Consider the following 27716-nt stretch of genomic DNA (forward strand, 5'->3'; position numbering starts at 1 on the left):
CGAAGGGATCCCAAGACCCTTAGGAAGAGTGATCATTCTTGATCTGTTATTCAGGAGTCAGTGCCAGATGAGCAAAGTGGTGAGTCAGCTGAGGTCAGTGGTTGCCTGTGATGTAGGGTTCCCAGGTCTTTCCCAGGTGCCGGATCCGGCTTCTTGGGATGGGGTCAGTTTGCTGAGATCAAAAGAAAGAGATGGACATTGAAGAAAGCACATTGCAGAGAGCCAGACATTGAAGAAGAACAGGGAAGGCGAGTTTGGCTGTGTGGTTGCAGAATTTGGGACCAATGTTTTCCAGGAGAGGGGAAACGGTCAGGAGCTTCAGGGAGACGAGACCTTCGAACAGGAACTGTGAGCTATCATCACAATAAAGAACCATAGTTATCCGGAACGATATTTGATCAGGTCTCCATCTATTCAATAGCGGAATGACTTGCTCCGACTTCGACTCAATCTTTGGCCAACAAGACAAGTGATGGCTCATCGAAGATTGATCAATCAAGACCAAAAGAACTGTCGAATTTGCAACCAACAAGAGAAAGTAGAGACATTAAAACATCTGCTGACCGATTTTGATGCACTCTTTAACCACTGAGTGAAATACTTCAAACAAACAATGGAACCATTTGGTGTCTTTACATCTGACACATTGTGGAGAACAATTTATTCTGGTATCTCTACGCCTGTAGCCATTGAATTTTTATATGAGTTAAAACTTGATGAAGCCAAGCTTGATGCATGACGATAATTCTACGAGGCAATGAATATAGTTTCAAGGACTAACACTATATGTGTGATCATTAGAGATTCCATTAATGATGAAACAGACAAAAATCTGGTCAATATAGGAATTGTTTGAGTTGGTATGTTGAAGTGTTTTCTTATGTTTTTATGGTTCTTTTTCTTTTATTCTTTTCACTCATGTTCTGTTAGTATTGTTTATTTATTGGATTATACTTATTTTATGTATTTTAACATTGAAAAGTTGATTAATGTCAGCTATATCAATAAAAATAAAGTAATTAAAAAAAGATTTTTGTCTTCATTGCAAGGCATAAAATAAGCAGAATCACATTGCAATTTGCATTGTAATTCTGTAGGTTTGCTAATTTCTTTGACTCTTGTGTAGCACAGCAGGCGAGTTAAATGACTCTGTTCAAAGAAAATGCAGCTCATCCTGCATTCTTCTCTTGCATTTTGGGCGCTCTGTAGGAAATGTCGTGACACTTCACTTCACTTTCTGCCACAAAATTACCACAGGATCTTAGCTAGTCATTTACACATTTACAGACCTTGCACTATGCATTTCATTTTAGATGTGCATTTACCTCTGGGTACAACCCGAAAGGAAAACAAACTAGACACAATAAAGAAGCACCACACGCTTTCACAGTTATGCACTTTATAAAGATATTCAATTTCATCAGCCATAATACATTCTGTATCAGAAATCACTTTACATTAGGCGCATGTGAGAATATAAGAAACGCTCTCTGCATCAAGAAAACATTTGACATTGGGTCAGCATAGCAATTCAAATTTAAGTGATTTCCCTCTAACCCCAGACATCTCACTTAGCACTCTTTGGCTATGAAAGCAATGCAGTATGAACACAGTTTCAGCTCTCGGTTACTCCCATACCCTTGCCTAACGTTGTATTAGTAACAATATTATGAGGTTATTTTGAGATTCTGACCCCTTCTGCTTGAAGTAAGAAACCCCCCAGCTAATACCTTCGATTCTGGCTACTTTGTTAATCCTTTGATACCAGAAGGATTACACATGTTCTGTCTTCTCTGTCCAGTCTTACACTTTGCGAATTAAAATAAACCCTACAGAAGGAGTTCCAATTGATCGTCCACCTATTTATCTCACACTAAGCTCTCTGCTTTTTGGAATGATCGTCACGTCCTTCACTCGCTGGGCTCTTTTTGCAGCCAAGTACGATTCGACCTATTTCTGCCAGGACACTGCCCCGATTTGAACTATAACCTTCCAGAACCAACTCTGCAGTTGCACCGGTCACCAGCCCAGCTGCGAAAATCTTAGAGCCAACTATGCAAGACAGCCTCTCCTTTCAGTTAGCCAGCAGCCTCTCCTTCTCACCAGGCAGCTCAGCGAGCAAGACCGAATACCCCTCCTTCTTGGTTTCTCCCTCTTTTAAACCTTTCAGTGGAAACCGCCTCTTAACCTATGTCTTAGTACATTTCCTTTACCTTTTTCCAGCCTCCTCCGTGGCCTCATCTGTCATACCTCATGCCAGAACCTTCTAGCACCCATCCTGCCCCCTTCTGATTCCACTTGTGTAACTTTCCAGCCCCCAGCTCAAATTACCTTTGGACAGTATTCTGCATACACAAGTTCCCAATAATGTTGCATCTTGCATTCCTTCCTTTCTTCCTGCACCACACAATGAACGTTTATTCTCAAGGCCCATCATGAACGCACTGCCTTGCAAAGCACTGCTGTTCAGCTTTCGATTTTGCATTATTTTCGGAAACTGGCAATGGTAGTGTTTGTGCACTTGCTGCATATTAGTACACTCAGAGCCTGTGGCTTAAAAAAAATCTAGCCCACCAAATTCACCCCTATACTAAATGTTAGTAACCAATGTCACCCCCCACCCCTTGTTGTCCCCAATACTAACTGTAAGTAACCCATGTACTACACTATGCAGAATATGCTGCACAAATTCTTTAGCTCATAACCTTTCCTAAATACCCCCCCCTTCTCTGCAGAGGACACAGAGAAAACATGTGCCCCATTTAAAAAGTGTGTATGTTTCATTGTTGTCAACCCATTTGAACACTTGTGTAACTATGTGATGTGAGAAACCTGAGGGTATCCTCACACCTACTCCCCCTGGATACTCTTCTCTGGCTTTTGGATCCTGACCCTGTGGGTGGAGATGCGAGGAAGCATCACCTGGGTGGAGGGTCCTTGTGGATTGGGGAGAGGATATTCACAGGCGAGACATGGTATCCCCCCTTTTCCAAATGAGAACCAACATCACCTTCCCCAGCCTTTATAGGGTGTTGCAAGCCATCTCCCTCTCATTCAACCCATTATAGTACTGGGACGAGGAAGAGGCTACTAGGAGTAGTGAACACTAGTAAGTCATTTCACCACCCTTGTATTAAGACGAGGAAGAAGCCTGCAGAGGGTCGTAAAGGTCAGGCATGTCTCAAGTGTTCCAAATCGTAATTGCCTGGACGCAATTAGTGGAACTCACACATGCAACGTGTAAAGTGGTTGCAGGTGTATAAAAAGTGAGGAGACCAGCAGGGAATTCTGTATGCGAGGAGGCAGCAGAGGTGGGTCCTGCGGGAGAGCCAGGATGCCCACAGACGACCCCAGGAAGCTGTGGATAGAAGGGCCAAGCGGGCCACTAGAAGGCCACAAGTGTGGAACACTCATTGGTCAGAGGTCCACAGCAGGAATTAGCCAATTTGATCAAAAATAAATTGATCGAATGGTACATTTGACCGATTTCGGCCAGTACCAATCGATCGATTTTTAAAAATACCAACATGAAGACCGGGGGCGTCCCCCGCTCCCCATGTTCGGTATTTGTATTTTTGGGCTTTAGGGGAGCGGTGGTAAAAAAAATGTAAAGAAAAGAAAATAGAAAAAAAAAAAAGAAAAAGGGACCCTGCGGCATCGGATCCGACCCACGTTAGAGGGACGGAAAGGACGCAGGAAGGTGAGGAAGCATGCATTCACTGTGAAAAAGACTATGGTCAATTCCGCCACAAATATTTCTACCATGGTCAAACAACCCAAATCTGCAGACACAGAAGACGTAAAGCGACCAACAGCGTCCACAGAGAGAAAGCTGAGCTGCCAGCTGGAGACAGAGAGACACCGAAGTGCAAGCGGGGCTCACGATAGAAGGAACATGTGTTGGTGGAACTGAAACTGAAAGCACAGCTGCCTGGAGTAGACGCCAGGGACTGGTGAATAATGAGGGGACCGGTGAATAATGAGGGGAATTATCACTCGAACCTGGGAGCTCCTGGGGGCTGTGGGGAAACCAAAATTAACTGCAGAATGAATTAAAAAGCATGTGCAAGTTGAAATAAACCCAAAACAATGGGTTGAGAAACAAATAAAGACAATATAGCATGGAAGTGGCAGATTAACAGATCACAGATATTGAATACCAAACTGAATGAAAGCTTTTGGCAAAGCTATGACCTGATCACAAGTGTGTGCACGAAATTCATATACTGCCTATTTGAAAAGTAAGCACAAGTCGTATGAAACACAGAAGGAAGCAAGTATGGAAGATTGCACGAGAACATGAAAGCAGCGTGGTGAAGGAACAAAACGACCACAAGGTGAACTATATTCGACAAACATTGTGGCAAGGCCCAAAGACTAGCAAAGGAAGGAACACATTGTGGCAAAGCCAAGAGGCTGATAAGGAGAAGCCAAGTGAGTATGAACCATCACACAGCTACAGATACAGAAGAACCTGTGTGGGCTACAGAACCTAGGGTCCCTGGTTGCGCGACCTGTAATGGGTGCACCGTGTGGTCTGACAGCTATGCCGAATCCGGGGGAACCCCAACTGTGAAAGCCAAAGAGGTTGCTGAAGTGAAATAAGAGAAAGCAATCTGAATGAACTGTTAAGAAACCAGAAGGAGTGTGAACTTGGGTAAGGGAGCCCCTAGACTTTTGTGGAACTATCTTGAACTTGGGGAAGGTGAGCTGAAAAGAAAGCCAGGAGATGGAACACTATTTTATTGCTGACATGCCTACACACTGTTTAGCTTTAGTTGTGAGGGCCAGTATAGGTTTTGGACACAGAATGTATATTTGAATCTCACATCTAGGTGTGTTTTACATCTGCAGCCCTATTGAAATGTTTATATATCCCTGTATATTTCAATCTCAAAGCTATGAGTGTTTTACATCTACTGCCCTGCTGAAATGTTATTTCCCTGTATATTTGAACTTCTCACCTAGTGCTCTTAAATCTGCTGCCCTTGTTTAAACTCTGCTCAAAGGACCTTATTCATGTGTGCCTGTTGGCTGCTAGGTCGCCTGGTGAGTTCTTATCGAGCACAGTGCATTTCTCTACCTCTCTTCCTGTGTCTTTCTTCCCCACCTCCTATGGTGCTCTCAATCTCCCCAATCTACTCTAATTGCTATTCTATTAGCTATCATCCCTCTCTTTTGGAGCCTGGCAGGAAAAGGTGCAAGATGGGTCTCCTGGTCCCCAGCCTAGGCCTGCCCATTGCCGACACGTATGTTAACACTACCTCCAGGTAGACTATAACTGACATTCTCTTTGTCGTTCCCTCCTTAGACCTATGAAATCCTCATATGGTCTCTGTCTTCTCCCCTTTCTCTCCCTCTCACATTAATGGTGGCACCAGATAGGAAGTGTTCTTGGCACACTTCCCATCTTCCAGGTGCATCATAAATGTCTACCAGAATGGCAATATTATGGCCCAGGGCTCTCAGCCCAACCTCCTCCTTCTCGACAGGAGTCTTCCGACTCATTAACTTCCTTCCTTCTCCTGCCATTGCTCTGGCTGCCACACATTTGGCCTTTCTGTCCCGACCAACAGGTGTACTTCACCCCTGTACCCCGCCTCGGAAGACCTTTAAAAGTGCTAACCAGCTTCACCTAGCTACCCCCAGTTCTTGCTCTGGTGTCAAGCACTCCTCTGACATCCATCACCTCCTTTAAGACTTTGACCCCAATGTCCTTGCTCTCACCGAGCCGTGGTTCAATGCCACCTCTGTCACTGCTTTTGACACTCTCCTTCCTGAGGGCTACAAGATCCTCTCCAAGACCAGATCTAACCGGTCTGGAGGAGGAGTAGCACTTGTCTTCTCTGAATGGGTCCCTGCCTCCATCATACCCATTTAGTCCTACTTCTCCGTTGAATGTCTTGTTTGCAAGCTTTGCATCTCTCCTACCCTCTCAATCAATCTCGCTACCATCTACAGGCCCCCTAGGCCGGTCCCCCTCTTCCTTTCCAAGTAGGCCACCCTCATCTCTTCTCTCCTTACTTCTACCTCTAAGCTTCTCCTCCGCTGAGACTTCAATATTCATCTGGACTCTCCTGATGCAGCCACCCTACTCGTCCGCAACCACTGTGACTCTTTTCCCCTCACCCTTCTTCCCTCTCTCCCAACTACTCAGCCAGGCACACCCTTGATGCGCTCATCTCAGCTGACCTCTCACTCTCTCTCGCTCTCGCTCGCTGTCTAACCCTCTCAGCACACCTGTCTTGGTCTGATCATTCTCTCCTCTCTTCTCATTTTGAACTCCCGAACTCCCCGGCCAAGCCTCATCCCGCTCTGCCAGTCTCCTCCCTCATCCGACTGATGAAACGAGTGTCAGTAGCTGCCTTTGCCGCCTCTTTCACCCCCACACCTTTTATTGACTCCCAGTCTGACCCAGCCCTTGCTAACCTTCACCGTGCGATCTCCAACGTCCTTGACATCCTTGCCCCTGCCATAAGGATCCGCATGAAGCGCTGCCTACATGTGCAACAGTTGGTATGATACCGACCTCGCCTCGCTGAAAAGCAAGTGCAGAGTTGCAGAACGGAAGTGGCTTGCCTCTCGCACATCCTCTGACAAACTGGCCTGTCGCCTGCTCCAAAGGCATTACTAAAGACTCTACATCCAGTCCAAGAAGCAGGCCCATATGCAAGCTTGCATCTCTGCGGCCACCAACAACGCTGAACTCTTCAAAATTTGTAAGGAACTTGCCAATACCACTGCAGTCTCTACTTCTCCTCTTCCTTCCCAGGCCCTCTGTACGGATTGGACCACCCACTTCACAACCAAAACTCACACTCCTCTACACCCCTCCCTCCTCCACCTGTACTCAGAACTCCCTTGGCGCCTCTCTCTCCTTCCCTCCTAATCTCCTCCTCCTCACCTGTGGCAACGGATGAGGTTACCAAGACTGTTTGTTCTATGAAAGTCTCTTTGAAACAGGTACTCCCTTGCTCCTCTAGATCAAGGACAATATTGCCGCCCTCGCTCCCTCTTTGGCCGAGTTCTGCAACCACTCTTGCCACAGGCTCCTTCCCATTACCTCTCAAGCACTCCCTTGTGCACCCTCCCTTACAAAAGCCTTCTGCTGACCTTCTTGCCCAGCTAACTACTGTCCTATCTCCACTACCTCCTTCTTGGGCAAACTATTGGATAAGTTGGTCATCTCCCAACTAATCTACCACACTGAATCTGTTGGTTGTCTCCACCAGTTTGGCTTCAGAGGCACGGAAATTGCTCTCCTGAACACCAGTGAAGACTAACTCTCAAACCTCGACTGCAACTCTCCTTCTCCACGATCTGTCCTCCGCCTTAAAAATCGTCAATCATGCCACCCTCTTAAATCGCCTCCATGATACCCTGGGCATCACGGACTGCACATTGGCTTGGTTAGCCTCTTTCCTTTCGAATCGGCCTTCCCCGGTTCAATTGGGTCCTTTTCTCTCCTCTACCTCAGTCTCTACTTGCGTCAATCTTCAGGGCTATCCTCTTGCTGTGACTTATCAGCATTTATCTGGCCCCTCTTGCCCACTAAATGTCCACCTGCTCTCATTTCCAATGTTATGCGGATGATACACAGCTCTCCTTTAGGCATACCTGCTCTCTCATTAAGACTGCTATTTAGGCATGGTGTGCTACTAATGATCTCTGTGTTAATGCCAGTAAGACTGATATATTCTCTCTCTCTATCTCTATCTCTCTCTCTCTCTCTCTCTCTCTCTCTCTCTCTCTCTCTCTCTCTCTCTCATCACTGATCTTGCCAAAAAGGCCCACTTTCAGCTTCATCTCCACAGAGGCATTCCCTCTTTCCTCGCTCCCCCCCCCATCCCCCCGCACACACCCCCAACACCCAATACCTCCAGAGCTCTGGTTCTCTCTAGGCAGGACTACTGCAACAGCCTCTTCCTCAATCTGCCTCTGTCTTCCCTCCACCTTCTTCAACTAATCCAGAATAGGACTGCAAGACTGATCCTTGGCCTCAAGCCCAGGGACCACATCTCTCAGTCCTCAAATCTCTCCACTGGCTCCTGGTGGCTGCAAGGATCAAGTTCAAGACCGTCTGCATCATCCACAATGCTTTATAGGGTCTGGGACCACGCTACCTCCAACTTTCCCTCCCTAAATACCTCACTGCTAGAGTCTTTCGGTCCTCTAGCTCTAACTCTCTGGAGGTCAGACGTTTCTCCAAGCAGCGAGTGGAGGTAGTTCTGTTTCTTCGGCAGGTGCTTCTGTCTGTAATGGCCTCCCAGCCCTCTCAGACTTGAGCTGGATTGTCTTAAGTTCCAGAAGCTTCTCAAAACTTTCCCTTTCTCCTCCTCCTTCCCTCCCCCTCCCCTCCCTTGCTAACTCCCCCCCCTGCTGCTTTGATGGGCTCCCTGGTCTCTTCTAAGTCATACAGGGGCCAGGCCCTCCCCGACCAGTCTTCTGCAGAACCCCATAATCAGCACTTGCCCTCGGGCACCCTTCCCTGACTAGACTACTGAGGCTGGTTCATCTTTGTCCACACACTAGATTACCCTTCCCCCGTTTTCCCTATACACTTCTCCTTGGACTCACTAGCAGTGATCCAGCACCAGCCCCTTGGGGTCCCTCCCCTGTGCACTTCCCCCTCCCATGCATACCCCCCAAAACCCCTTCCTTTCGCCATGACCTACACCTCACCCCCTTGCACTTCTTGTTTACTGCACAATACAAATGTCGCGAGGCCTAGTAGGACCATGTATTGTTTTCCCACTGCTGTTCTCTCCCCCCCCCCCCGCACCCCCTTTCCTTGTGGCGCCTGGAAATACTTTCTGCTGTATAGGCACCATACAAATGAACAAGAAATAAAAATAAATAAGTTGAACTTTCTTAGTTTCTTTAGGTAGGGAAATCCCACCTTAGTATAGGGCAAGTTAGGCCTTTAACCATCCTGACATTTAAGTTAATAAAATAATTCTATTTGAACTTTGAATCTGTGTCTTGCTTCATGATGCCTTCACAGTGAGTAGGTGCTTCAGTTAAATTATTAAAAACAATTGCAATATGTGAGACTTTTGGCACTGAACAATACTGTCTTCCATTCATAGTTGTAAATAGAGGGAAAAAAGGAAAACAATGAGAATAGAGTTGAAGAATAGAAACAAAGTAGTGATCAAGATGAGAAATTGTAACAGACACCAATGGGAAAACTAAGAAAGGCACTTAGACATGTCCAGGACCAATTGGAAACACTTTGCACGAAGCGAGCAGAGAAAAACCTATTACACCTCAAACACTGGTACTACATTAAGGAAAACAAGGAAGATAAATTCCTAGCCAGACAACTGAGAAACAAACAACACTCGCAAACGATAAAACAAAGACAAACAAGGTATAAATCGAAATTGAACAGAAGAGATGGGGTATATCTTTAAAGATTTCTACCGGACTCAGTATACATCGGACAACCGCTCAGGACAAGTGCAAGACACATATCTGAACAGCATAACGATGCCCCAGATCACTGAAATTGAAGGACAACAGCTAGATGAAGATATAAAAATAGAGGAAGTGAAGAAGGCCATAAACAAAGCCCCGGGCCCGGCTAGCTTTACGACAATCTTCTACAAAAAATATATAGATATATTGTCCCCGATACTGAACAACCTTTACAATTCGTTCAAAGAAACCAGGAACTAACCCCGTCAATGAACGAGGCTAAATTCCTGGTATTTCATAAGCAACCCAAAGACCCGACATCACTGGGCTCGTATCGCCCAATAGCACTGATTAACTTAGATGCTAAGGTGTATACGAAGATAATGGCAAATAGGCCAACTACAATACCCCTGGCATACGAGTAGCAATAAATGGGGAGGTAATCGATAAACTGAGGATCACCAGACGAACGAAACAGGGATGCCGCCTCTCCCCACTCTTGTATGCAATCTTCCTAGAGCCTCTACTAATGAGAATATGAGACCCTGGGACAATTAAGGGCATAGAAATGGCAGGGCAAACCCACAAAGCAATGGCGTACGCGGATGACATGTTGGCATTGTCAGACCCAGTACAGTCATTGAAAGTGGTGATGCAGGAACTGGAGGACTTTGAGTCAATCTCGGGATTAAAAAATAAATAGACAGAAATTAGAATTGTTAATTCTAGCCTGGGACCGAGAAGAGATTAAAATAATCTCGGCCTCCCTAGATCTGAAGATTGCAAAGGAAGTGATTAAATACCTGGGGATTACCCCAACAACGCCAGTGGCACTACTATATGGGGCAAACTATCCACAACTACTGGGCAGAATCAAACAGGATACAGAGAGATGGAATCCACTGACAATATCATGGTGGGGCGGTTGACCTCAATAAGAATGAATACACTTCCCAAAATAATATACTATTTTCAGGCGATGCCGATTATAATCCCCAAGCCATTCATCAAAGAACTGTCCAGAATAATCACCGGATTTATATGAAGAAAGAAAATACCAAGAGTGGCAAGAAAGGTACTGTCAGCACCAACTCACATAGGAGGGCTATCTCTTCTGCACTTCCGGAAATATTACGAGGCGGTGCAGCTGTGGGTACAAAAAGAATGAGTCGTGACAAACACACAAAATCTGGGCGAAGCAGGACAGGGCAGTACCTGGGACACCACTCTCAAGACTTGCTATGGAGAGAGAACAAGCATAGACACTCTAACCTAGAAGTCAGCAAAGGAATGAGGGCAGCTTTGGACGTATGCGACGGAACAACCAAAAGTGGCAGCCTAACGGTCCTGCCGACACTTCAAACCTATGTTTGGAAACCCGGAATTCCCGCCGGGCATAGAGAAGGGGGCATATAAAAAATGGCAGTCAGCGGGGTGTACAAAAATAGGAGATATGTATCAGGACATGTCAGGACAAGGAAATTAGATCGTTCGAAGACTGCAGAACTCTGCTGGGCCTGACAGCTAAAGATAGATTTAGATATGAGCGACTGAGACATTGGCTAGCAACCACACTCCTCATAAGGCAGGCAGCGACCAGAGAGCAAACCCAGTTCAAACTTTACATAACGACTTATACAGGCTTAAGAAAGCTTGTATCAGCCATGTATACGTTTCTAAATGTACAACAAGAACAGATCCAATGGAACTATAGGAAGAAGTGGGAAAAGACCCTGGGGGGAAATAATCCCAAGAACACAGTGGGAGTACACATGGGGACTCATCCCAACACTAATACAAGCAATACAACCAAGAGAAATGTGGGTTAAAATGATGATACAATGGCACTACACACCAGAGAGATTAAAACGCAATGTACCCGCAAACACCAAACCAATGCTGGAGAGACTGTAAAAAGAGGGGGGTCTGGAAACACATTTGGTGGCACTGCCCTGGCATTAAAGGCTTCTGGTCCCAAGTGACATCTCAGATGTTGGTGATGTTCAAGGATATTGGTCAGGTGGAAGAAATGATATGTCAATGTGGATTGTGGGACCCTCAAGCAACCTCAAGCAAGGCAAGTTCAAAAAACACAAACACTGATAGTTGCCTGGCTAACAATTGCACAGAAATGGAAACAACAAGCCCCACCGACAACATACGATTGGCTGATGAAAGTTTGGTCATATGTCACAATAGAATTCAGGAAAGCATGGGAAGCAGTGCTAGCCTTCTTATAAAGCGACTATATGGTGCAATGGTGCCCACACAAAATCAGAATCCTGGACCTATTCAGCAAGTGACTCTCAACCACCCATCAAAAGGATGAACACAGGGCCAGCGGGGGTGGGGGATGCAGGAGGAGGAGTGGACATGGGAGGGAAGGTGGAAGATGAGAAATGTTGTTAATTTTGACTTGGAAAACTAATAAAAATAAGGTTAAAAAAAGATGAGAAATTTTCTAGGATGGATTTGACATTGTCGGGATTTGTTACATAACATGGAGACTACGTGAAGTGGTATTCTATTCCCTAAAATGCATCCAGCGGCATCTTCCATCACAAGGCCTAATACTGGCCCTGGCTCGAATAACTTGCCGATCTGCCAGAAAGGCATCTAGCTATGTCATTAAGTACATCACAACCAAAACATTTTTAATCGCAAACTATCATCTTGTCATCTGGTCTTCTCTAATCCCGCAAGTCTTTTTCCTCCTCATGGTTCCTTCTCTTTTTCTTCGTCCTGGGGCCTCCTCCATTGCCATCGTGATCCAAGGAACCTTGTGAAGGGCAACGGGTGAAATCTTTCTAAAACGTAGGAGACACACAAGCAGATCAAGTACCAGGCAACCTTAATTAGTTCTAAAGGGGGTTTCCTTACTTTTCCACTTCCATTTATTATTTATTATTTTCTTTTAACCAAACTTATTTTTACATTTCCTATGCCTCCACCTTTCATTCACTCCTTCAGGCACAACCCAACACACTTACTTATCTATTACGATCAATCCTTCACATTTAATCTCGTGTTCTTACCTTTGTGGACCATTGCAAACTGATTGGTTTCCTCAATTTGTTGTATTATGTGCACCACATGTTTTGGCTGGTTGTATTTGATTCACATGGACAAACTGTTCCATGGCCAGCTTGCCTTCTTTTATCAGTATTCTATTTACCACAGGCAAAACCTTGTCCACAATTTTGAACGGGCCATGCCAGGACACCATGAACTTAGAATTCTTGCTTTTTCCTTTCATAAAGTTAACTTTGTATACCTGGCCACCCATTGTATACTCCCTAACAGATGATTTCACATCAAATTATGATTTGATAGCCTGAGCTACTCTTTCCTAGTTTCGCTGTGCAAAGGCAAAGGCTTTCTCAACTCTTCCACATACTCATGAATTGTGGATGCATTTACTAAAGCCTGCTCATTGGACCTCTGCAACAAATGTTGCGGAAATACCATCTTCCTGCCTGTGATAAACTTGTGTGGACTGAGATTTGTAGATTTTAACTGTGTCACTCTAATGGCCATCAGAACTAAAGGGAGTCATAAATCTCAAATAGACCATTCTACAGGCACAAACCTTTTAAGTGTGTCAATTATTGATCTGTTGCATCTTTCCACCCCACCACATGTAACTTCCTTTTTAGCCCTAGAATATGCCACTACTTGGTCATTACTTCACTGGGAAAATGGCTTTCATGGTCCGATTATATTTTCGGAGGCTACCCAACCCTTGAAAATATGTGATACACCAACTAGGTAGCCGCGGTCTGTGCATTGCAATCGGGAGCAGGTATACATTCTAACCATTTTGACATCAAACATCTAAATGTTAGCATGTACTTGTTTCACTGTGATGTTCTTTGCACTTGGCCAATGAAATAGATTTGCAAATCTGGCCAGGGAAGGGTCAATACTCTCCTTATTAACGGTGCTCTATGTGTTGGGGATACGGGCTGGAATTGCGTACACACCAATCACCCTCGGGTATACAATTGTACATCTTGGGATAAATGCAGCCCTACGCATATTCTTTTAACCCTTTAAGTGCCATACGTTTCCCCCCCCCCCAGTGCCAAGGCCTTTTTTGGTGATTTCGGTATGTCGCCATTCAATGCCTTGTAACTTTTTTGTTACATGAGATATCTCGGCCAAATGTGGCCCCTTTGCTTCCCACATGTAGGCGGTCGTAAGGAATCCTAGGTTGCTCTAGTGGATGAGAGAAAATAACCAAAAAGGGTGAAAGCTTTGGATTTTTTTTTAAAAATGGCAATAAAATGATGTACAAAGTGGGAATTCGCAGAGGTTTGACTTGCGCAAATCGGCCCAGAATGTATTACCCAGAAAACCTGGCAAAGACCGAAATGTGGCAAAAAAAAAAACACACACATTTTCCGCACATTTCACTCAGCTCACCCACTGAAACACGCCGCCAACAACACATGGCCTACGTTCCTGCATTCCCATAAATGTCCTGACGAAAACGTTACCTCACATGTGTGGGTGCACCTACCTGGGTGCCAAGGGGAAAGCCGAAAACACGGCTAACCCCAAGTCTTTTCCAACAGCAGAATTTGTGGAATTCTGCTGAAGCGCACACCATACACATATGGGCCTAGGGTGTCCAAGCCACCAAGGAAAACTGGGAACCGCATGCATTTCTGAAACGAGGACACCCGTGGGAATGCAGAGAGGTCTGACTTGCGCGAAGTGGCCCAGAATTTATTACCCAGAACCCCCGACAAAGTGAACATTGTGTTTTTTCCCCACCAAATATCACACTTTGCCGGGGGTTCTGGGTAATGAATTCTGGGCCGATTTGCGCAAGTAAGACCTCTGGATTCCCACGGGTGTCCTCTTTTCAGAAATACATGGGGTTCCCAGTTTTCCTTGGTGGCTTGGACACCCTAGGCCCATATCTGTACGGTGTGCGCTTCAGAAAAAATCCTGAAATTCAGCTGTCGGAAAAGACTTGGCGTTAGCCGCGTTTTAGGCATTCCCCTTTGGGCCCAGGTAGGTGCACCCATACATTGAGGTACCGTTTTCATCGGGACACGTGTGGGGACGCGGGAAGGTAGGTCATGTGTTGTTGGCGGTGTGTTTCGGTGGGTAGCCAAAGCGAAATATCTGACAATTGTGTTTATTTCCAGCCAATTTCAGAGACATTTCCCTCTGTCCACTCACTGAAACACGTCGCCAAGAGCAGAGGTCATACCTTCCCGCGTTCCCACAGGTGTCCCGACAAAAACGGTACCTCACTTGTGTGGGTACACCTACCTGGGCACAAAAGGAAAAGGCTAACCCACTGGTAACCCCAAGCCTTTCGACACAGCACATTTTGTTCATGTGGGCAACCTACAGATTTGGGCCTAGGGTGTCGAAGCCAGCAAGGAAAACAGGGAACCCCATGCCTTTCCCAAAAGTGGACACCCGTGGGAATCCACAGATGTCTGCCTTGCGCGCATTGCACCAGAATGTATTACCCACAATCCCCGGCAAAGTCCAAACTTTGCTGAAAAAACACAATTCTCAGACATTTCACTCTGCTCACCCACCGAAACACTCCGCCAACGCCACATGGCCTACCACCCTGTGTCCGCACACGTGTCCCGATGAAAACGGTACCTCAATGTATGGGTGCACCTACCTGGGCCCAAAGGGGAATGCCTAAAACGCGGCTAACCCCAAGTCTTTTCCGACAGCTGAATTTCAGGATTTTTTCTGAAGCGCACACCATACAGATATGGGCCTAGGGTGTTCAAGCCACCAAGGAAAACAGAGAACCCCATGCATTTCTGAAAGGAAGATACCCGTGGGAATCCAAAGATGTCTGACTTGCGCAAATCTCCCCAGAATGTATTACCCACAAGCCACGCCAAAGACCCACATGGGAGAAGGGTGCCCCTAAGGCCAGGGCTATTACCGCTGACTTAGCTGGAGCTCTGGCTGGCCTGCGTTACAGCTTCTCCCCACCAGGGAGTCCCGGCAGTGTGCCAATACCGCCCCAAAGGGAAAAGCTGTAATGCAGCCCAACCGCAATTTCATGAAGGTTGGAGGTGATGTCACTGGCCTTGGAAATCCATGTACCATGTGGGTGCATCGTCCCCTAAGCACAGCGGCAGCTCCAGGGAGCCCGGCAGGATCCCCATTCCTCCCCAGAGGTGTCATCTGTAATGTAGCACAGCCAGAGGTGCAGCCTGGGCTTGCAGACGGACAACCCACATGGGAGACTTCCGCTCCCAGGGAAACACCAATGTTCTGCTGGCATGGGGGGCAATTTGTGGCCTGCCCCTGCAATTGTGTCCAAGCCCACCAGAATATCTGCCCAGGTGGCCCATTCCCACCCACACCACCAACAATCCAGCCCCAGTCTCACCCATCCCACTGACAGTGGACCCTAACCATAGAATAATAAAAAACAGTACTCACATGACGTTGCAGCTGTTCACGTAGAAAAAGCTGTAAACGAAACAAAAAACATGTGTTATCTACGGTCACCCCAGCAAAAACAAATCTACACTCATACTTTCCAATCATGCCCCCCCTTGCAAGCCATCCCTGGTGGTCTACTGAGCCTCACCCCCCCCCCCCCCCACCCAGTGAAAACAGTTTTGCCCCTTCCTACGGGCAAACATCTGCCCACAGGGAGGGCTGCATGAGGTGCCCCCCCACACTCCATTTGGGGTGGAGGGAGAAGCCCACCGCAAAACATCAGACAGGACCCCCAATGGATGGGGCAGTAGGGTTTGGGCACCCTGGGAGCAGATTGCCACACTAATGTGCCTATCTGCGCCAAGTGAAGTTTGGTAAACAAAGAAAAAAACTGAAAATGGTAGGCTGCACTTTAGGGGGGGGGCTGAGGGACATCCTAAACCGCCAGGGAATTTTAAAATGTAAAGGGGGGGTGCACCTCTCCATCCCCACCCCAAATGGAGGGGCTGGCCATCTCATGTAGCGATCCCAGGGGGCAGATAAGGGGGGGACCGGTCATGCACTCCCCCCTGGGGTCAGGTGTCCCTTCCTAGGATCGGATATCTGCCCCCAGGGAGGGCTGCACGACATGGCCCCCACTCCATTGTGGGTGGAGGGGGGCAGAGGGCCACCACCCCTTCCCATTACAACATTCCCCAGCACGTTGGGGTGCCCCACAGCCCCCCCCCCCCAAAATGCTGTCTACCATTTTCACTTTTTTGCTTTGTTTACCCAACTCCCCTTGGCGCAGATGGGCACAATAGTGTGCCATTCTGCCCCAAGGGTGCCCAAAACCTACTGCCCCACCCATTGGGGGGCCTGTCCGGCATTTTGTGGTGGCCCTCTCACCCCTTACCCCAAATGGGTGGGGGGGGCACCTCATGCAGGTCTCCCTGGGCCTCCTACAAGCTGCGTGAGGCACACCCCCCTCCATTTGGTGTGGGGGGAGAGGGCCACCAAAAAAAGTGGGACAGGCCGCCCAGTGGGTGGGGGGAGTAAGGTTTGGACACCGTGGGGCCAGACTGGCACACCAATGTGCCCATCTGCGCCAAGGCAAGTTTGGTACACAAAGAAAAAAATGGAAAATGGCAGGCTGCACTTTAGGGGGGGGGGGCTGAGGGGCACCCTAAACCGCCGGGGAATTTTGTAATGTGAAGCAGGGTGCACCTATCCACCCCCCAAATGGAGGGGTGGCGCATCTCATGTAGCCCTTTCTGGGGGCAGATAAGGGGGGGCTGTCATGCACTCCTCCCTGGGGTCAGGTGTCCCTTCCTAGGAGCAGATATCTGCCCCCAGGGAGGGCTGCATGACATGGCCCCCACTCCATTGTGGGTGGTGGGGGGGCCACCACCCCTTCCCATTAGAAACTTTCCCGTCGGTTTGAGGTGCTCCACAGCCCCCCCCCCTAAAATGCTGTCTACCATTTTCACTTTTTTCCTTTGTTTACCCAACTCCCCTTGGCGCAGATGGGCACAATAGTGTGCCATTCTGCTCCCAGGGTGCCCAAAACACATTTTGTGGTGGCCATCTCCCCTCTTACCCCAAATGGGGTAGGCACCTCATGCAGGCCTCCCTGGGCCTCCTACAAACGGCTGCGTTAGGTACACCCCCCTCCATTTGGGGTGGGGGGGGAGTGGGCCACCATAGAATGTGGCACAGGCCCCCCAGTGGGTGGGGCAGTACGGTTTGAGCACCCTGGGGGCAGATTGGCATACTAATGTGCCCAACGGCACCATGGGAAGTTTGGTAAACAAAGTAAAAAATTGAAAATGGTACACTACACTTTAGGGGGGCTGAGGGGCACCCTAAACCTCCGGGGAACTTTCCAATGTAAAGGGGGGTGGCCCTCTCCCCCCACATCAAATGAAAGGGGGGTCACCTCAATCAGACCTCCCTGGGGGCTGATAAGAGGGGGGCATCTCATGCAGCGTCCCTGGGGTCACATGAACCTTCCTAGGAGCAGATAACTGCCCCCATGGAGGGGTGCATACCGTGGCCCCCAGTCCATTTGGGTAGGGGGTGAGGGACACCCCCTTTCCATGAAACAATCCCCTGGTGGTCTAGTGGGGGGGGGCACTCCCCCAAACACCATCCATTTTTTCCCCTTATTTTGTTTCCCTAAGGCCCATTCCCCAGGGGCAGATGGGGGCAGATGGCCACCCATCTGCCCCGGGAAGGGCCTAAACTGCAGGCCCCATCCTTGGGGGGGCCTGTCAACACTTTCCTGGTGGCCCTCACCTCTCCCTCCAATTGGATGGGGCAACCTTAGGTACTCCTGCCTGGGGGCAGAAATCGCCCCCAGGGAGGGCTACAAGGGGTGCCCCCCTTTCCACTTGGGGTGGGAGGGAGAGGGCCACCACCCTTTCATATACAAAAAAAATCCCTGGTGGCTAGTGGCCCCCAGACCCACCCCCAACCCCCTTTTCTATTTGTTTACTTCATTTTTCCCCCAAATATCCCCAACCCTGGGGCAGATGATCACCCATCTCCCCCCAGGGGGCCCTAACCTGCAGGCCCCATCCTTTGGGGGGCCTGCACACTTATGCCTGGTGGCCCTCTCCCCCTCTATTTGAATGGGGGTCACCTCATGTACTCCTGCCTGGGGGCAGAAATCTGCCCCCAGGGAGGGCTACAGGTGGTGGCCCCCTTTCCACTTGGTGTGGGAGGGGGAGGGCCACCACCCTTTCATGTGCCAAAAGAATCTCTGGTGTCTAGTGGCCCCCCAACCCCACCTCCATCCCCGTTGCATTTCATTGTTTTTTTTTCTTTCAATTTGCCCCCTTGATGATCAGCCATGTGCCCCCATGCTTTGGCTGTAAGCAGCCCCACCTCCACCCGCTTCCCGATCCCTGGTGGTCTAGTGGGCATTGCTGGGTGCTCCCCTTTCCAACGACACCTCCCTCGATCTCTGGCTTAAAATACAGCCGGAGATCGATGGAGAGGGACTCTTGCCTTCTGTCTTTCACCGCGGCAGCCGGAAATGGCTGGCACAGTGAAATTACTTTCACTTTCACATCAGCGTGCATTACGCACGCCGACGTGAAATTGAAGGTAATCCAGCCCCCGTGCAGTCTGGAGGGACCTCCCCCTCACATACCCCGGGGGTTGGATTACAGTTTTGTGCCTAAAAGGACAAGCTATCTCGTCCTTGGAAACCTGGAGGTAATGCCAAGGACGAGATACCTCGTCCTTGGCACTTAAGGGGTTAATATTTCCAATGTTTTCTGTAAACCTCTATGCCCCGCTGTTATTCCATCATGGGCGTCATGTAACATTAACCCTCTGAGATGACACAGAGACCACCCACTGGATAGGACCTGAAATGGATTTTCTAACCAACAGTCCGTCTTGCAGCTGAAACTGTTTTTTGTTCTTCATCATCCTCAATTCCTCTCTTCCCTTGCAGTCCTCCTCTGTTAATGGGTTCCTTTCTACATCCGACACATGATTGTACAACATACCTATACTTGAGTCTTCTTTTTCTGCTCTAACCAAATCCTGATCAGGTGTGTCAAAGCTCCACTGAACTATTCTTCGATTATTTGCGCCTTGAGATTTGGAGAGATTTGGAACGTGTTCCACGTCTACTTGAATCTCACAGAGCAAATGTTCAATGGAAAACAGTTCTCCCATTACCACCCCAATTTTGGCCAACTGATCAGCCTTATCATTCCCTTCCTTATCTTCTCCTGGTGTTTTTGAGTGTCCTCTTAAGATTTTCATCTCATTCCCTGAAACCTGATTGTCGATGGCCTGAATCAGCTTTCCATGCTTGAGAGCTTGTTACAAGTGACCATCCCTCTAAGCTTCCATCCCGGTAAGTGTTCCACAAAACTATTCCTGGCAAAGTCGGAATCGGTAACAAACACTACTTCTTTTAACTTGTTCACTACAGCCTTGGATATTGCTTTGTAAATTGCAGCCAACTCTGCTACCTGACTATTGGTGGAATCTATCCTCATACTCAATGATGGATGCCTTCACATTTTACCCATACATTCCCGATTCCTGCCACCGATTTCATTTCAGGGTCATTACTCAGGTGGTTTGCACACCCATTCATATATGGTTGGGAGATTTCTACATTTTTCTTCATCAAAGATCTTGTGGGGCGATTGCTCAAATTCAATCAAATCTGTTTCTAATTCTGTACTATCTTTAATACCCACAAACGCACAGTCGTGCAATTCTGCCCGAGCCACAGGACTTCTTTTATTCTGCCCATATCACACTTCCACAGGGAATCCCTGTAATGTCAATGTCCATGATCTATTTCTTGATTGGGCTAAATGTCCTGATCTGATCCGAGCACTCTGTAAAAATTGCAAGAGTTGATGAGTAGTGTCAACAATCACCCGCTCTCCTTGAATTGGGCGGAAATGTTGTAATGGCTAAATAGTTGTTAATAGTACTTTTTCACATTCATTAAATTTGGTTTCCACTTATGACAAGGCTTTGCTGGCATATGCAATGGTCTTGTGATTTGAGGCATGCTTTTGATACAAGACCGCTGACATGCATAGTGTGAGGGGTCAGTAATGTCAGACTCACAACTGTGTTTAGTTTTCTCAGGATTAGACATTTTACTGTACACACAATTATAAAATAAACTCTAACTAAACCTACTCTACCAGGGGATTCCCTGCCTAGTCTAGGAACCATGGGAGTACCTCCCTCCTAGCATTCACAAAACTAACCCGCACACTCAACAACAAACATTCAAAGCAACATGAAAACAACATCAACACCCAGTGTCTTGGATGACTTCTAGTGGTCCTCGGCAGAAGCTGCTCCCACAGGAATGTCCCAAAGTCAATTTCTTCCAAGGAACAAAAAGTCTTAACCAAAGTCTTGAACACTTTCAACAGAAAGAAAAGTTCACACAAATAAAAATCCACTGGCAAACGTCTCGTCTTTGCTTGATTAAAAGATTCTCCTTTTACAGTTCCACAAAGAAAATAACAGCACCAATGGGGTTTCCTTCCAGGAAAGAATAGGCAAAGTTGAAGACAAAGGTTCCACTTTGACAACAACTTCTCTGCTTTAAACTTCTGCAGCTTCTTTTATATAGTTTTTCAGGATGCTTTTTGCTCAAGGTTTGCTTTCTTCTCAGCAACTTCCTTCTACTATCAAACTTTGAGAGCAGACTCCTATGCCCCACAATTGGCTTCAGCTTCTACTTCTTCCAGCTCTGACAACAATATTAACAACCACAGTTCTACTACTGCTACTACAATATATGAAATTAGCCAAGTTTGCTGCTACAACTGCAACTCCAAAGTTACGTAACTTCAACAAGACTTCTTCGATCTCTACAGGTTGGCAATTATATGATATGTCATTAATAATGCACCTGTACCCAAGTGTCATTCAGATCGTGCAATTGCTGGGGAGAGGGAGGAGAGAGGTGCCGGGGATGGGAGGGAGAAGTGCAGGTATTCAAATAAGTGCAGCCGGAGCTAGGCTCATAAGTCAAGAGAGAGAAGGGACTGTAGGGATACAGAAATAGGCACTTAAGTGCTGGGGGAGACCGGAGGCAGTGGGAGGGCAACTGGACATGCAGGAGCCTATGTCCGAGTTCAGTTGGAGGCCAGGTGACCAGTGCGCGGAGCAGTCAGGGACATCAGCAAGGGAGAGGAAGAGAGAAAGCTGAAGCGATAAGGAAGGTCTTGAGTTGCTTCTGGAACCAGAGGTGGTTCTGCTCAAGTTTCAGAGCGGCAGGGAGGCTGTTCCAGAGGTAGGCCCCAGCCGAGGAAAGAGATCAGCCCCCCACTCTCTGCTTGGAGAAGCAACTGACCCTCAGAGAGTTGGAGGTGAAAGAGGAGAGCTTGAGAAGGAAGTTGTTTAAGAAGAGAAAGTTGGAGGTGTTGCAGTCCCAGGCCCCAGAAAGCCTTGTGGATGATGCAAAGGGTCTTGAACTTGATTCTTGCAGCCACAGGGAGCCAGTGAAGAGATAAGATCTGTGGGCTTGACACCCAGGACAAGTCTTGCAGTCCTGTTCTGGATAAGTTGTCTTACTGGCATTAAGGCAGAGATCTTTGGCGGCACACCATTCCTGAATTGCGGCCAGACAGTCTGGTATGAGAGAAGGAGCAGAGGTGGCTGAGGGGAGCCTTAAGGAGGGCTCGGTGTAATTCGCATAACACAAAGTTAGAGCAGAATGTAACAATGCGGTGGGCAAGAGGTGCCAGGTAGTGGTTGAAACACCAGGGAGAAAGGTTAGACCCCTGGGGAACACAACAAGGTGGAGGGGAGAGAGAAGAGAGAAAGAGAAAGAGAGAGAGAGAGAGATACCGCAGTTGGACCTGGGAGGGTCTGTTGCTGAGAAAGGAGGTCAACCAGGCCAGGGCCTGGCATGTGATCCCCAGGTTGTCACGGAGTCGATTTAGCAGGATGGCATGGTTGACCGTGTCAAAAGCAGAGGATAGATCGAGGAGAATGAGGACAGAAGGAAGATTAGAGAGCAGGCCTTCCTTCACAAGTGTTCAGGAGAGCAGTTTCCATGCTGGCAGCTCTGAAGCCAGACTGGTGGTCGTGGAGACAACCAACAGATTCAGTATGCAGATTAAGATAGGAGATCAGCAGAGGGATTCTTTAGTAGGGGGTGCACAAGGGAGTGCTTAAGGTGGACGGGGAAAGTTCCAGTGGCAAAGGAATGATTGCAGAATTCAGCTAAGGCTGGAGCAAGGGTGTCGAGGTGGTTCTTGACGGTTCTGGATGAGCAGGGGAGAACCTGCTTTGACAAGGCTTTCATAGATCGGACTTGTCCAGAGACCTTGTTAACACACTCTTCTCTCTTGTACGGCAAGAAAGGGCAGCCTCTTTGCTGGTCTTGCAGCTACCACAAAATCTACTTCTAGCTTTTAGATCACGTCTTCTCCTTTCAAATAGTCTCAGCCATGCAGATTTAAAACAGCTTCTTTTAACATGTACCCAGATCCCTTCCCCAGCTTCATATACATTGTTCCTGCAATGGGTACCCCAAAGCTGTTGTGCCACTCTTTAAGCTTTGGATGATCTTTTCACATTTAATTTAGAGGATTCTTGGGTAACAACTTCAGAACGCTGGTGTATAGTTTTTGACTGAGCAGGATTCACTTTTATAGAGTCCACTCTATGGGCTTGGGTAATGCTGGTTCTTGCTTCAGCTTCAACTACTTCTACGACTTCAGCTTTTAATATGTTGCAAGATGCAGACTTCTTATTGAAGACGAAATTAGGCACACACTTTTTGTTTTATTCTGCAATTTCCACTTCAAAGAGAGGCGTGGTCCCACCTTTTGGTTAGCACTCAGCTTCCAAGGTTTCGGGAAACATTGTCTCAAGCACAGCCTCTTTAAAGGGTGCTTGCAAAGCTGAGGAGAAGTCAGTTTTACTTCAATTAAACTACCAGCAATGCTCTCCGTATTAACAGGAGCCAGGCGACCACTCTGCAACAAAGTAATACTGATGTTGGGGAAGAGAAAGGCTTTCACTAAACGCCAGCGGTTTACATAAGCGCATGTTGTATTTTCCTAAATAGAAAGACTTCCCATTACTAGGGTTAACTTCTACTTGTTTAAATGTATGCGCAAGTGCAATTAAAAACTGGGTACAGTTACCGGCAAGCTACTTCTGTTGTTCAGAAGTACAGAGCTTCCTTTTGCGACTCCCATAACAACGATTGTGGGCTGCTGATGCTGCTGTGGGCACTCTTGGGATCCACATCCCTCTGCTGCACGGGTGTCTCCGATCTGGCCTCATCAAGGAGAGCATCTCACTCTCCAGTTTCCATCGGCTCGCTTATGCACACGGGCCTTGGGAGAATACTCAACTTCAGCTCTGCATTCACAGCAATTATGCACACTTGGAAAGACTGCCTGTTGCTTCCCGTCGTCCCTTCCAGTGCTGCCACAGCCAAATAGAGTTTGAACGCAAAGGACCAACTCAAGAGTCTGCAGGTGAAATATGCCTTTTCTCTACTCCGGCGTCCCTTCTGTGGTCACACTTCCTTGTGAACTGCCAGCCTCGTGCTCTGCTTCTTGTTAAGACGGATTTCTGAACTCTGTCCTGGCGGCGCAGAAGTTCAGAAGGCCAACCTTATTACTTGGAACAGGGTAACCTCTGGACAAGCCAGACCAATCAGGGTAGCGATCGCGGCGGTCAAGACTAGGTCTCAAGAGGGGTGAGGGTGACTGAAAGCCCGCAATGAGCACACAAAGCAAGGACACTTACAAATTACTCCAAACAGGTGTTATATTAAAAATATATACACATTTATTCCAAGGCCTTAAAACAATGACCGTAGCGAGAAATCACAATACAACTCTAGTAAACCAACACATACCATACCAATACAACATATATACAAATACAACAAGTCTCAAGCGTTAGATGCACGAAATGTGTAGTCCACCTAAAAGGGAAGGAAAACAGGCAGTGCGAAATAATGCTTAGACCCAGTCCGCCTTCAGAGGCACCTAACTAAAAGGAAGTCCGAGCCCTACGAAGAGTGGAGCCTTGTGCTCTGAAGTACCTGCACACGCTGGTGCCAACGGGCAAAAGGGGAGTCTCTTCGAGGGAAATCAGGCAGTTCAGTTTAGTGCACAAATGAAGAACAGTGTTCCGCGACTCAAGCGCAGCCTCCACTGTGGGCAGAAGCAGAGCGCGAGTACGGAAAGGCGTGCTGTTTTGACACAGCGGGGAAAAGCTATGGGCTCCTGCAGGAGGGCGACCAGTTCCTAGCTATGCTACTCACCGGTCCCCGATGCAAGCAGACCCAGGCTTCTCCGCGTCAGTTTCAGTCGCTGGCAGGTTCAGAAGAGCAGGGGACGTCTCGTCGTCGTGTTGAGTCTGCAGCAGCAGAGTTGAGTAAAAGACGTCCCAAACGAAGGAACCCGCACAGTTTGTTACCACAGCAGGGCAATGGAGCGGCCGTGTGTATGTGAGCCAAATGTACACTACTCACTTCAGACCTGGGAACGCCAAGTGTACGAATCGTGTGAGAGTGACAAGGACTCGAAATACTACACAACCTGGCGGCGGTTACAGAGCAAGACTCCTGTGTAGGCTGGTCAGTCTGCTGGATGGCCCAGAGACGCTTCCAAAGGCTTACTAGCAGGAGATGGTGAAGATGCCGAGAATAGCTGTCCCCGCTATTCCAAGGGTCGAAGTACCAGTACAGGCCTTCTGGTTCGATCAAAGGTGAAAAGGGTTTCACAAGGCGACAGCAGTGCAGAGGGGCAGTCCTTCAGCGGGTCACCAGCGATTCCTCGGTTCAGCCTCTTGGCTGCGGGATACTTGGCTCCTGTATTCCTTTGTTCGTGTGAACTCAGGAGATCGACATGGTAGTGGTGTTTCCAGCCCCCTCTTATCCACGGTTCCCTTCGCGCCAAAACGGCGGGGACCCAATGGGAGATCCGCTCATCAACACTCACACCATTCGTGGACCTATCACGGACCACGGTGGTCCCAGGCATTCACACCACCCTAGACTCTCTGGCACCCAGGATGTGTATTGGGACCAGACATCCCAGCCCACATCCTGGAGGCACACACCAGGCATGTAGAAGCCCGCGAAAGCATCCGTGTTTCGCGGGAAAGTACATGCCCAAATAAGGAAGGCCCCGGGTCGGCTCGACCTGGGGAAGGTGAAGGGAGCAAGACGGTCAGCGGACAGGACAAAGGAGCCTCGTGGTCTGGCCATTTTGGGAGCCAGGCCACCATTTTGGGCTAAGCGCGAGAAACGTGCTTAAAATGCCAAAAGGAGCTCAAAACACAAGAAACGATCGCTGCCACCATTCCCGTCCGTGAATCACTTGCACCGATCAGTTACAATCCTAAACGAGTATCTAGGGCCTGTAGAAGGCTAGAGACCCAAGAGAGCAGTAACTTAACTTACAGTGCCCTCTTGTGTCATGTTGCACGAAAGCCGCAACATGATAAAAGAAACTACGGAAAACAGCGTTTCCCGGGACTGACTGTCTTAAGGGCATGTCAGTCTCCCCGTAAGAATGGAGCGAAAGCCCAGAGGAGTGCGGCAGAAGGCTGCACTTCTCTGGCAAAGTCGAGAACAAGGTGAAAAACAACAGCAAAAAGTTTAGGGGTTGCCACATGGAAGGAAAATTACCTACAATTAAGAAATCTTTCCTAACACTTCTTCTGCAGACCTTCCAGCTGCAGCTCCAGCTTCTTTCTACTGCTCCTCCCCGATGCAGCCTTTTATGCCCCTCAGGTGGGTTAATTGGTTTTAGGTACAGGCCTTTAAGACTAATTGCCTGGCCTTGCACAGAGCCATTAGGCTTGCTTGCCTGACTTGGACTCCTGCATGCCTCTTCCGCTCTCCTTCTTCACAGTCCCTCAGGAATTCTGGGACTTGCATTTTATTTTGGAAAACTTCAATTCCACTTCTTTAGCATGGCAAAAGGCCATAGAAAGAGCAGGGTTACAGCGGAAATTAAAAAGGGGTTCCTCCCAGTGTTCCTGGTCTGATTCCCCTCCACCCATGTGATCCTCCCGCAGTACACCACCCCAGGGTCGCGATCAGAGTGCGCCTGCCTTCCCCTGGCCACACAAGAAGGGTCACAGACCAGGTTCTTGGGGGAAATCCTGTTGGATTCTCCACAATAGGTCTGTGAACCCTATTTCTAGACAGCCTACAATCCTTGAACTTGGCTACCGCCTCAGGCAGTTACTGTCCCCATTTCCAGGGTACACCCAGTTTCAGTAACTTGGTCAATGGTTGTGTAATTTCTGCATAGACTTCAATTAATTTTCTATTGTAACTTGTCATCCTTAACAAGCTCTTCAGACCCTTCAGATTTGTGGGATGCTTCAACTTTTGAATGGTTTCTACCTTTTTCTTGTGTGGGTTTAATCCCTGGTCTGTGACTTCATGCCCTAAGCAACGTACCCTTTTTTTTACACCACTGAGCCTTCTGCAATGACACCTTTGCCCCAGCCCTTTGCAATTTGTTGAGTATATGTCGGATTTCACTGAAATGGCCTCATGTGTCCCCATTCTTAATCGGGCCATCATCCACATAAGCCACAGTTCGTCTCTCAGCTGCACCTGGAAGTGCTTTATTCAGAAAGATTCCGGATTCGCTCACACCATTGATAAAGCCAAGGGGGGGTTCTTTCCCATGCATACTGTTTCCCTTGGAAGGTAAACGCAAATAGATACTGTATGTCGTTTGCTAAAGAGACACACCAATACCCAGCTGTCGGATCTAAAGTAAAAACCTTCGACCCTTGGATTTGTGCAAGGCCTTGGTCAATGAATGGGAGGGGCCATCCAGGGTGAAATTGTCTCTGGGGAATGGGGGCCAGTGTCTGGCCATGCCTGGGCCAGTTTTGAAAAAAAAAGTGAAAGAAAAATATTAATTATTTTCAATTTCTTTTTTCTTTCAAAAAAAGCCTTTCATCCTTCTTAGGTTGATAAATGAGTACCAACACAGGTTGAGTGATGATATTGTATGCATATTTGTTCTATAAAAAGAGCTTAAACGTAAGTGCTATACAATAACATATTACCATTTGGCCTTGGACGTCTGCTTGCATTCACAGTAATTGAACAGTATGGATCCATACACACAGATATTAATGATACATATGGTGATCCATTCTTGTATGAAATGTATATCACATTAGTGAAATCATAACCATATTTTTCGTAGTGTACCTAGGAACAATGCTATTTGATGCTACTTCCTGTTTTGTCAAGGGGTGAAAGGTCGTGTTTCATCGCTTCCTGGGATGTCACTTTGGGATGGGGTCAAATGACATCACTTCTGGTGATGTCATCAGAGGTCCAGGGTCACGAGGGGTGGGCCACC

The 27716-nt window shown here is 47.7% G+C and overlaps 1 protein-coding gene across 3 annotated transcripts in view; it reads right to left on the minus strand.

The window, feature by feature from the left end:
• LOC138569113 (cyclin-dependent kinase-like 4) overlaps positions 1-27716 on the minus strand; it is a 1540933-nt gene that overhangs the window by 1450866 nt on the left and 62351 nt on the right. For 2 of the 3 annotated variants that reach the window (XM_069646779.1, XM_069646778.1), the window contains exon 2: positions 15859-15888. The exons of the other annotated variant lie outside the window; for it this stretch is intronic. The gene's annotated coding sequence lies outside the window, so the exon portion shown is untranslated. The remainder of the gene's footprint in view (positions 1-15858; positions 15889-27716) is intronic. 3 annotated transcript variants of the gene reach the window in all.

This window comes from Ambystoma mexicanum, chromosome 2q, assembly GCF_040938575.1.
Source record: "Ambystoma mexicanum isolate Mex_15411 chromosome 2q, UKY_AmexF1_1, whole genome shotgun sequence".
Taxonomy (NCBI): Eukaryota; Metazoa; Chordata; class Amphibia; order Caudata; family Ambystomatidae; genus Ambystoma; species Ambystoma mexicanum.